Genomic DNA, 12,710 nt, shown 5'->3' on the forward strand with positions numbered 1-12,710 from the left:
ACCTGGTAAACTCATTATTTTAGTTCTTAAACCACTAATTTGTTCTTCCATGGACAGCCTAAATAAAAAATGAAATATAGGAATCAGTGAATTTTGAAAAGGTGATATTCATGTGTGTATCTGTTTGTGTTCAAACATCATTAATGTTTCTTGTTTTTAATCAATAACTTTGTTTCTTAAATTTATGCAAGTGATCAGCACAAAAATGCATTTCTTTGTTGTCATATGCTTATAGGCTGGTCTTCTTCCTCCTATACCTCTGACATATGTTTCCAGGTAGGTTTACTGATTTGTAATCAATCAGCAGAGATATTCACTGTAGCTTTGGTTTCTAGCCCCGTCTGGAAGAACTCCAGCCTGGGAGAATCTAAACATATCATTCAGAGGCCTGTGATGTTGGAAAGAAAGGAGGTTTTGGATGATTTTTGTTTTTGTTTGGACTTGGGTCAGTGCCTCCCATTTACAGCTGGAATGTGTCCTGGATGGTTTCAGATGTGTTTTGGAAGACTGACACGGACCTTATGATAGTCAGCCACAGCAGGGCATTCAGGAAACTCAAGGAGCAGATTATCGTGTGAAGAAACATATCTCTTGATCAGTGAAGATTAATGCTGAATACCGAGGCCGTGGAAATCTTCCCCCTCCACAGGCAGTCTTGCCCCTCCCAGGCAATCTGCACAGTTAGAACCTGTGCCAGGGTCGTAAGCGCTTTTCTGTGGCTTCTCCATCAGGCTTTGACTCCTGGGAGAAAGGGTCACCCAGGGGATTTCAAGTCAAAATCCAAGAACCAAACTTAGTCTTGTAAATGACACAAATGACACATAGGTGAAAGGAAAGAAAAGGCTCCCAGTATGTAAAGATACAAGAACGAGTGCTAGCAGGGAGCTTACCTTTTTGTCTGCAGGCTTCTCATCATGCAGGCTTTCACATGAGAATTGCCGTCGTACCACTTTCCTAGGAGGCAAAGATGTCTTCTAAGAGTGCGAAACATGCTTGCTTTGTGGGGAGATCTACTTGTGGTGAGTCCACTTGTCTCCTACCATCGTGTTCACTCCTTTACCTTTTGATCCCCGCAGATAACGTTCCATCTTCTTTAAAATGTTGTTGTTTTTTTTTTTTTAAAAGATTTTATTTATTTATTTATTTGACACACAGAGAGAGAGATCACAAGTAGGCAGAGAGGCAGGCAGAGAGAAGGGGAAGCAGGCTCCCTGCTGAGCAGAGAGCCCGATGCGGGGCTCGATCCCAGGACCCTGAGATCATGACCTGAGCCGAAGGCAGAGGCTCTAACCCACTGAGCCACCCAGGCACCCCCCATCTTCTTAAAAAAAAAAAAATGCAGGGTCTAAAACAAGATTGCAAACATTCTTTCCAAACAACAGCAACACAAAGTTGAACGAGTTATCAACATTTAGAAATCAGGAGATTACCCATAGGAATTAGCATTTCTTGCATCTCTTGTAAAATAGGTACCTGGAGCAGCAGTGGGCCTGCATTTCCACATGGCAGAACCCACTGGAGCCAGATGCATGGAGCCATGTTCAGATGGAGGCTGGTGTTCTTCTTAATGCAGACCAGCTTTACTCATGGACAGGACCTTCCCTGTCCTTGTAGGCATTTGAGTTAGCAATGTCTGATTTATACACAAGCAAGCTTCAACAGTTTTAATTTTCTTCCTTGAGATTCCAAGTTTTGTTTTTGTTTAGAAATGAGCCACAGCCAGGGAATGGAAATGGCCGGTGAAAATAAGAAAATGGACTTCCCAAGAACCACAACCTGTATACTTCCCACAGTAACTGGGTTCAGAGTTGCCCATGTCTGAAAGACTGACGGAATGGGCAGTACTAGGCAGGGAGGGTGTGTTTATTTCCATAGATACATGTCAAGGGGAGATGTTTTGCAGAGAAGGCCAGTATTGTTGGTCTTGACTGCCTGGAGCATTCTGTTAAGCTGTAACTATGTCTTTCAGGGAGACTGTATCCTGAACTGGATGGTAAAATATATGGTCACCTGGCTAGGAAGAAAGTTTCTGGGTAGGGAGAATGGAATGCTTTTGGATTTAGTTAAACCTTGTCCTCTCTTCAACTTCTTCTACCTGCAGGATTTCTTCGTCTAGAGTTCTTGCTTCCTTGTCTAAGACCATGGCCATCTTTCGGGTTCCAATTGGTTATAGAGAAACTGGTATTTGTTATTTTGGAAATATAATCAGAAAAAAATATAAAAACCATGATAAATGAAATATAATCTCTTTTCTGGTTTTCAATACCAAATAAGACAGATATTTTTCTATATATATTTGTGTTTCTCTTAAGTGTCCTACCGTCCCATGATTGCTATTCTCCTATGATTTATTTTATATGGTCTTTTTCCAGGAATCCTTCTATCCCATTGGGTTTTCCTTTCTTTCCTTCTTTTTTTTTTTTTTTCCTTCTATGCTGCTATGTTTTCCTTTTATTCTAGAATCTGTGTTTAATTTTCTAGCTCTCTGCTTTTATTCCTATTTTTCTTTTGTCAGCCTGGTCTCTTTTATTTTCTGTTATTGTTTCCTTTTCTCCCTCTTGGTGCTTTCGTGTGCTATTGTACGTGGTCTGTTTATTTCTCTCTCAGTTTGTTTTATTCTCTTACCATATATTTAGGCCTCCTGCATACAAACACACAAGCAAAAAACACAAAATGAACTCTTACTGGTTAATTGTAGCAATCTCCCTAATTTCTTTACAAAACCACACACCATAAATCAGTTTTTATATTCTAAATTGCCAAAATTGCATTATAACAAACTTTAGTCCCCCCCGCTCCCAGTTTTCTACAGAAAATTCAAATATTTTTATTAATTTTTTTAAAGAAATAAAGTTTTCTTCCATGTAGTAGCTGCTGGACTAGAAGTCATTATGTAGATTCTGGTGCCATTTTGGTCATTTGCTGGCTCTCTTACCTTAAAAAAGAGTGTCTCTGAATCTCAGTTTCTTATTTTCTCACAGCTAAGGGGGAAGAACTTCCTTGCTGCTCAAAGTCTGGTCTTTAGACCAGCCACATCAAAGTCAGCTGAGAGCTTGTTAGGACTGAATTAGCCCAGGTCTTCCCCTCACCCTTCCAGACACAGAATCTACAGATTTTACAAGATCCCCAGGGTGCTTTGCATGCTTATCAAAGCTTGAGAAGCACAAACTAGATGATCTCCAAGATTTTTTCCAGCTTTAATTTTGCTGAACATAGTAAAAAACTTAACTTAATAAGTGAAAGTGAGTGAAAAAATAAAGTGAAAACTGCCTTGCTCACATGCCATGGTAAAATCATCCCAAAATCTTTGATAAAATGCCAGCAACTTTGGGTCCTCCCTTAGAACAACTAATTGAGATGCTCCAGGGATGGTATTTTTTTTCTCATGTCCTAGTTAAATTTTAATGAGTGGACTGAGACAGCACTCAGGTATACTATTTGAACTTTTACCTCCTTTTCTGATGCTATCAGCACTGCTTTCTTTGGATGTAAGGTGAATCATTACTGTGGAAAGAGAGGAAGTCAAAACTATTTTACCTTCTTAAACCACCAAAAATTATTGTGGGGAAGGATAAAGGTGTAAAGAGATAATTATTGAAGGTGACTGTATGTATTTTTATTGCATTTTGGGAGCAAAAGCAAGGTTTAGTCCTTTTGACTTAAGTCTCACTCAGACATCTGACAATGGGAGTGTTTGTGGTAATAAGAAGGAAGTAACCCCTGGCGAGTGATAGATATGACATCGCATCCTGAGAGTCCTGGGGAGTGGGGGGTGGATATTCTAGCGGGATGGTTTCATTTCATCACAACTTGGTGCTCATGTTGACTGGGTGAGCACATGCTATGATTGAGTTACCAAACATTAAGTTCCAATTTACTTTTAAGTATTTCAGGTTGTTGAACTGTAGCTGATTTAAGAAAAATTGAAACCAACAGAATTTTTTTTCTAAAACTTCCATTATAGTATCTTTACTGTGAGGACTGGGGAAGGAATAGTAAGAGGAGAGTTTGTCACAAAAGTATATGATATGACAATACCATTATGGGGAAATGCTTTTATGTTGCAGTTTTTCAAGTCAGAGCTTAAGAAACTGTGTCTTTAAAGATTAACTTTGCTTTTTTTCTTAAGGTTAAATATTTTTTCTTCAGTGCTCACTGAGAGCACAAGCAAATGATTACATTTTTGATGTGATTGAATTATTTGATTAAAATAAACAGTGTATTGGGGCGCCTGGGTGGCTCAGTGGGTTAAGCCGCTGCCTTCGGCTCAGGTCATGATCTCAGAGTCCTGGGATCGAGCCCCGCATTGGGCTCTCTGCTCAGCGGGGAGCCTGCTTCCTCCTCTCTCTCTGCCTGCCTCTCTGCCTGCTTGTGATCTCTCTGTCAAATAAATAAATAAAATCTTTAAAAAAAAATAAAGAGTGTATTTTACTTAAACATTTTTAAATATTTTTTTTTTGCTTAGTACAGCACTTTCTTTTCTCAGTTTCCATGTCCTGAATTATTTCTGCATCATTAAGTTTAGCTGAGGAGCCAAAAGTGTCATTGCAGGGGGTTTCTGGGGTGTCACATCGAAGAAGAGAGATATTTAGAATAAGATGTCACCTTGGTCTGTTACTTGAGTGTTAGTCCAAGAAGTTATGTGAGCAGAGAAACATCAATCTGGCTGGACATCTGTCTTTCCCACTGTGTAGCAGAATCCCTGTGCAGAATCTTTAGTTGGGGATGGCCATGGCCTCATTTCATCAGGTGTGCAGAGAGTCTCTAGAAGTTATGTGAGTTTTTCTTCACACATTGCTCAAAATCACATGAAGACTCAAAAAATATGTCCTTCAAAATTATTCTAGCCCTGGTCTGCATTATGAGGTAGGAAATTTCCTCTCTAATTGCTGTCTCTCTCTTTTATTGAAACACTTTTACCCATTGTTGGTACTATTTTTTGTCCCTTGTGCTCCCATCTCTGCCCTACTCACAGCTGCTACCTATGTATGGTATCTTTGCGATAACTTCTTCAAGCCTCTCTATTATGCATTTTTTCTGGATAAAGAAATCACTAAACTGATATATTTTTCTTATTAACAAGGTATCTATTTTTTTTTGCAATGTTTGCTATATCTCCTCAGCTTTCTTAAGTCTTTTGTAAAAGGGAGGAAGTTGAACTTGAAAATCTTCTTTTCAGGGGTGCCTGGGTGGCTCAGTTGGTTAAGGAGCTGACTCTTGATTCTGGCTCAGGTTATGATCTCGGGGTCCTGGGATGGAGACTGATGTTGGGCTCTGCACTCAGCGGGGAGTTTGCTTGAGGATTCTCTCTCCCTCTCTCTCTGCCCCTCCCCCTGCTTGTGCATGCATACATGTGCACACGCTCTCTCTTTCAAATAAATAAATATTTAAAAGGAAAAATTCCCATCAAAAACTTGATTGGGGCATTCTAGTATGGCTACTTTGTTTGATTTTTGGAGAAAAAAATTCCCAGAATATTTCTTGAATCTCACCGCTCATCTTTAAAGAAAACAATCTGTATTCTAAAGCTGAAAAGAAGTGTCAAGTTTTTCCCTTTCCTTACTTTAGTAATTTCCTTACTTTAGTCATTTTCCTTACTTTAATACTTTTGTATCTTTTAACTTTAATCATTTTATATCTTTCTTACTCTTTTTTTTAAAGGTTTATTTATTTATTTATTTATTTATTTGACAGAGATTGAGAGAAAGAGATCATAAGCAGGCAGAGAGGCAGGCAGAGAGAGGAAGGGAAGCAGGCTCCCTGCCGAGCAGAGAACCGGATGTGGGGCTTGATCCCAGGACTCTGGGATCATGACCTGAGCCGAAGGCAGAGGCTTTAACCCACTGAGCTACCCAGGCACTCCATACTCTTTTTTTTTTTTTTTAAGTTTTATTTATTTGTGAGAGAGAGAGAGAGAGAAAGCATGCATGCATAGGGTGGAGGGGCAGAAGGAGAAAATCCCCAAGCAGGCTCCCTGCCAAGTTCCAAGCTGATCCCACAATCCATGAGATGATGACCTGAGCTGAAACCAAGGGTTGGACACTTAACCTACTGAGTTACCCAGGTGCTCCTTGTTCTTACTCCTTGAAACCATGATGTCAGATGAAAGTATGTTATGTGCTGTTAAAATTTAGCTCCATAAAAAAATAACAGATAATTCCATCTTAGCTTTATCTTTATATATATTCATCTTAAAATATTTACATATTTCAACAACAAGACTTCTCAAAAATTACTTTTTATGGGTCAGGAATCTTTGTGGTTCTGAATTATTAGCACCTTCCACATTCATATTCATAGCTTTTGATTCAGCCTATATGTCAGCAGGTAGCAAATACAGTTAGTTTGATACACTGATCTGTGCCTACAAACTCTAATGACATGACATTTAATAGAAATTACTCGTAGGGCCTTTTTTTTTTTTTTTTGGATGCTCTTGCTAAATTGTGGTGTGACCACTTCGATTAGAACATACTCCAGACTTACGAAAATTCTCATACCATTGTTAGTGCTGTGGAAAATTTAAAGAACAACAGAAGTAGGCTTGATGCTGGTTAGAATGTGATTCCTCCTGAGAGTATTTGGAATTTGCTGTGGGGTATTGAAAACTCCACCCACTACGCCAGTTCAACGTTTCCCTACTGGCTGGTGGGATTTTCTCACTATTTCCAGATTGCAGAGGGAAATAGGAAATAATGGAACCAAAGCATGAAACTAAGGGCTTATCTTTTGTCTGGTTGTCAGATTCAAAATAATTGAGTTGCCTGAACTGTTAGCACCAGAGCTGGCAGAGAGGATGGACAGTCTTCTGACTCACTCTGTATCCGAACAAGGAAGTTCTGCTCTAGTAAGAAGCCTATCGGGCATGTCAGGATGCGCTTTTCCCATGTTCAGAAGCTCCTTGCACTTGGGATAGAAAAGGAACGCTACTCAGCACTACCTAGTGCTATTGAAGATAGTGAAAACAGCAATACAGTCCCCCCACCCCCATCCATTCCACAGGGCCTAAGTGTCCCACCTTTAGTGCCCTTGCTTCTAGTAGTGTCATTGGCAATATGCAAATAGATTGAGGAGCCAAATACTTTTTTGTTTATGGACTAATAGATTGGATTATTTTGCTCTTAGAAAGAGCTCTGCAGGAAGGGAACACACACAGGAGAGGTATATTTTGCTTGTGGAGTGGAAGGGAGAGACCAAAACATGGGATGCTATAAAATAGATATCTGCCCTTTGTATGTAGTCAGAGTGGGGAATGGGCAGCCTGCAAGTACCCCAGGGAGCCCGTTTTTAGAATGAGTGATTCCCAATCATTTCTCTGCTCTGATACATCACAGAAGTATCATGTTCCTCACCTATAACAAGGACTTCCTTATAACACTTACAGAAGTGGTTCTGAGCTGGGGTATAATTGGGTGTCTGTCAGATTTTGGGAAAGGATGTAATTTGGAAAAATCCTGTGTTTATGAAATAGACGAGATTACATAATTGTTGGCATCATGTATATAAAGCAGTAACTTCTGAGACAAAGTTTGATTTCCTATGGTTTCATCAACATGGGGAATGGGTAGACTGAATCAGTAGGTGTTTGTTGGTTTTGCTTCAGTCAGTCTTTAAATTAGTTTGTCCTGCTGGAGTCAAAGGATCCTTCAGTGGCTTGACATGATATCCTTAGAAAGGATAGTGGTGTCATAACTGTACACTTTTTCTAAACTTGTGCTGCAAATTGGTCTCTGATATATGCAAGATCAGGGAAAATGCAGAACAAAGGAAGGATACAGGAGAGTTGAGGATACTAAGGTGGAAATAAATCTGTGCAGAAGAGAGTTGATAAAATGTGAGCAGAGTCAGAGAAGCTAGCAGGAGGTGAATTGGATCTGATAAGCATGTGTGTATTATGTAGATGTATTTATGATACACCATGAGTTCTCACTAATTAGTACCTTCACTAATCTTTTTTTTTTCAGTCTTCAAATATTTTTTATTGGAAGACCATGCATTGCCTTCCTTTATTGTATTTCAAATCACTGTACATTTACTTTTGTGAAAACACTGCCTGCATTTTCTAGTACAAAAAAACCCCTAAAAATTGTTTCAGGGATGTAGAGAAATATCCAACATAAATAGCGAAAAAGTGCACCATAATTACTGCTGTACTGCAGTCATTTCTGCATTTCCCAGGTTTCTTAAATAACTATCTTGTCTGATAACACACAATATAAAGAGCAGTTATGAAAAACAGACATTTACATATACTTCTAAAGTCTTACTGAGAATATCCTGATTGCATTGTATAACCAATCATAGGCGCAGCTGCAGTAGCAGGATATGCATATGCCTGTGGGTTCATACCATTGTGCATATTTGGGACGTTACTCCCATATTGCTGAGTGCTATCGTAACCATTCTGGTAAGTCCCTGTTGGATTACCAGTCCTAAAACTGGTCTGTATACCAGCAGACACAAAATTACTTCCAAAGCTCCCATTGGTGTATTTTGCAGCACTGTAAACACCATTTTGAGTTTTTGCCCCCAAATCTCTCTTAAGCAGACTAGAGTAACCTCTGTCATAATTTCCCCTGTCTCTAAAAGTATTAAATCCACCCCTTTTGCCCGCAGAGTATCTGTCCTGACGGTCATCCTCCATGCCTCCTCTACCCCTGGAACGACCTGAACCTCTGTCTTTGACCAACTGAAGCAACTTGGGATTAATTGCTTGATTACCTTCCCAAAGCACAGGGATAAGTTCTCTCACTTGCTTTATGTTATTAGGTGTAAAAAAGGGTATGCTGTGCCTGTTTTGGTACTGTGAGCAGTTCTTCCAATTCAATGAATATAATCCTATGAGGAGTTAGGGTAGTCATAATTGATGACAAATTTGACATCTTCCACTTCTAGCCCTCTGGAAGCCACATCTGTAGCAATCAGATTAGGAGCTTTTCCATGTTTGAATTCATTTAGAACCCAGTCACGCTCCTGTTGACTCTTGTCACCATGGATACCCATGGTGGGCCACCCATCTCTCCTCATTTTTCTAGTAAGCTCATCACATCTTCTTTTGGTTTCACCAAAAACAATGGTTTTATTCTCCTTCTCACTTATGATCTCTTCCATTAGATGAATAAGATTTTCATCCTTTTCTACATCATGACATACATCCACAGTCTGAAGAATGTTGTGGTTTGCACTCAGTTCTAGTGCACCAATGTTTATATGAATATAGTCTTTCAGGGAATCTTTAGCAAGCTGTCTTACTTCTTTTGGCCAAGTTGCACTCCACATTAGGGTTTGCCTATCAGGTCTTATCTGATCCACAGTCTTCCTTATTTGGGGTTCAAAGCCCATATCAAGCATTCTATCTGCTTCATCAAGGACAAGGTAGGTAGTTCTTCTCAGATTGGTTTTCCCACATTCTAAAAAGTCAATCAGTCTTCCAGGTCTTGCGATACAAATTTCCCACCTCTCTCCAAATCATGAATCTGTGGTGCCTTGGGAGCACCACCATAGATGCAAGTGGACTTCAGTTGACACGCTCTATAGTATTTGGCAGCTACTTGCTGTACCTGTTGGGCCAGTTCCCGAGTTGGTGCCAGCACCAAGCAGATAGGCCCATCACCTCTCTCTAGGAATGGCTGATGGTTGATGTGGATGATAGCAGGCAGCAAGTAAGACAATATTTTCCCAGATCCAGTCTGTGCTATTCCAACCATATCCAATCCACTTAGAGCAACAGGCCATCCCTGAGCCTGAATAGCAGTAGGTTCAGTAAAATTCTGTCTTGCAATCACATCCATGACATTTGCAGGGAAGTTTGCTTCATAAAAATTCAGAACTGGCTTTGGGCAGTTGTGCCCTCTAACTGTAATTTCCTTACTCCTTCTGTATGTCTCCACCTCTTGTGCTGTTCACCTAGCCAAATCAGGGTGTTCTTGATAAAAATTCTTCTCAAATTTGGGCAGCTCATCGAGATTCCACTTCTTTTTAACTAGTTTCTCCCCAGGGTTTCCAAATTTCTTTCCAGATAGGGCCCTGCCCTACTTCCCCCAAACCGAGGTGCACCAAACCCTAGATCCTGGCTGCGGTCTTGGTTACTCGACATGGCGTCAATGGTTGCGGTTGGTGGGGAACAAAGTGGAAAGAATCAGGTGCGACAAGTCGCTTCAGGTGGCTTTGGCAGTGGCAAAGCCTTGCAGGGGCGGCAGTGGTGGAGGGGCAGCGATGACAGGAGCTGGAGCTGCTCAACAAGAGACCTGTGGAAATGAATGAGTTTACCTTCACTAATCTTATGGTTGCCCAAATACCAATAGGTATTTACTGAGCACCTACTATGTGCGAGGCATTATTCTGGGTGCTAAAGATACAGCAGTAAATGAAGTAACAGAATTCCTGCCTTCAAGGAGATCATGGTCTAGTAAAAGATTCTCCAGCTCTCACTAATTTCAAAGTGCCTGTTTATGGTAAAGAAGTTTAAATGGGAGATGCTTTGGGTAAAACATATTATTTGTCTTGGCAAAACATTCTTGAGAAGAGGTTAGGACAGTGGGGAAAAAGAAAGCATTGAATAACATTCTATCCATTTCCACCTTTCTGTCCAGTCATAGATATAAATGATAGTTCTGGCCCCTTGTTCACCCTCACATAGCTCTCTGGAATTCTTTCCCATTCTCTGAACATGAGAGAAATGAGGAGGTTATTTGGAAAGTCATTGGTCTGAGGAGTTGTCCTGCTACAGTTACCAGAGAATTCTCAAATTTCATCTGCAGAGACTGCAAGGCATCAGGGGCAAACACACTATGAGGAGTCAATTGGTGACCAGACCCCACAGGTGAGAAGCATATGGAAAGTCAAATTCATGACTTGGTTCTTTAAAAAGAATAGGTTTTGGGTGGATTTTAAATCTGACTCTAAATACAAAGCTAGCATCAGTGGCTGTTTTCAGGAAAACCAAAGGAATCCAGCATTCCCCAATGTGTTAGGGAGACTGTGTGGCCTCAAGGAATGAAGCGAGAAGTTCATTCTGTCTTTCTCAAACACCCGCCTGGAGCCCAGCAGAATTCTGGCTGTGCATCTTGTCCTTGGTATGCTGCCGAAGGGATTAGCGTGTCACTGTGGACTCTTTATCTGGCCCAGGAGAATACCAGAGAAAAATCAGAGCACAGTTCTACCTGGGATTGGGTGAGTGGGGGAAATACTCTTTATCAATAGAGAGTGTAAGAAGCCCTGATGCACAGCTCACCACTCAAAATGTGGTCCTGGGTACTTGGGAACGTGCAGATCTCAGATCCCCACAACCACCCCAGAATCAGGAGATTAAATTTGGAGCACTGGCCTAGGTAATGCATTTTCCTGCCTCTCTTTCAGTACGCCTCACTCCCACTGTCTCTTGTTCCTCATAGGCTACCCTCAGGAATGGCGTTGGTGGGTCCTGTTTGAGGCAAGAGGCCACAACACTCAGTTCTTTACTAAACCGGGACTCCAAACCCAGAAGAGTCTGAATCACAAAGAACAAAGAAATGGTCTCATTTCACACAGATCTAGAGTCTTTGCTTGTTAAACCTCAGGAAGGCCACAAAAAAGCCCCTAGACATTTTAGGGTGTGAATTTTGAATCTGTACTTCCTGACATCTGTTTGGCTGGATGACCTTCAATTTACCAAAATATGGAAACTTCATTATGGCATTCTACCCATATAATGAGGAAAACGCTGGTGTTTGTCTCAACCCTAAGCCCCTAAAACAATACTATCCCCAACCACACTTTCCTATATAGCATTTTACACAAAAAAATAAACCAAGATATTGGTTCCCTGGAAGTTAATATAAATGAAGTTTCCTTCTTATAAAATAGGAACAATATTCAGTCCCTTTGATTATCACAAATCTCTTGAGTAGGAGTCAAAAGTTTTCAGTTAAGGTTTTATCCAGCTGAAGACATTTCCTCCTCTTCAGTGTATATCCTCACCTGTTGGTAGTTGGCCAAGTGTACGAGTAGTGAGAACATTGTGAGAACTCATGGCGTATCTTATATACAGTCCTGCCCTTTTAGTTCTTTGTGGGTGAAAGGTAGAGCCGCCCTGGCAACTTTCATGCTATAATTGTGTTTCTTGGGTTTTCAGAAGGAAAGAAATAGTGAGAGAACAAGAGTGAAATGAGAAACGTGAGAGTGAGAAACAGAGTGAATGAGCTGAATAAAGCCCCTGTGAGCCCCAACCACATCTCTCGGTGGTAGTGATGCGAGCACAGATCAGTGATTCCTTGCAGAACGTGGTCTCAAAAGGAGTCTGTTATGTGCAAGGATGACGCAGCTTTCTCGGGCTGGTTTCAAACTATACAATTGTGATATTCACACATACCTTCAGTCAGTAGGGACACACACCAATATATCAATATTTTATATCATTGACTACTATTCCTGTGTCTGTCAACTTTACTGTCTCAATCTCTTTGTGGCAAGAATGAACCTATGTCTCCCACTCAAGAATAATTGATGCGATTTTTTTTTTTTCTTTTTTAGAAGTAGAGAAGCATGAGACCTTGGTATTGCTTGGTCTATTTTGGGTTTAGAGTCTTCAGAATCCTCTCTAGTCTACTCCTACATACTTGGCTTTTTTTTTTTTCTAAACATAGGTTTGGTAAATTTCATGTGCACATGTGGGCATTTTTTCATTCCTGAGTTTTGGCTCAAGGGAGAAGTCAGTTGAGGAGCCAAATTAC

General features: G+C 40.5%; 1 pseudogene; it reads right to left on the reverse strand.

Annotated features, from left to right (window-relative positions):
- Window positions 1-7,951: 7,951 nt before the first annotated feature.
- On the reverse strand, window positions 7,952-11,997 carry LOC125101619 (probable ATP-dependent RNA helicase DDX5; annotated as a pseudogene).
- Window positions 11,998-12,710: the final 713 nt, after the last annotated feature.

This window comes from Lutra lutra, chromosome 6 (assembly GCF_902655055.1).
Source record: "Lutra lutra chromosome 6, mLutLut1.2, whole genome shotgun sequence".
NCBI lineage: Eukaryota > Metazoa > Chordata > Mammalia > Carnivora > Mustelidae > Lutra > Lutra lutra.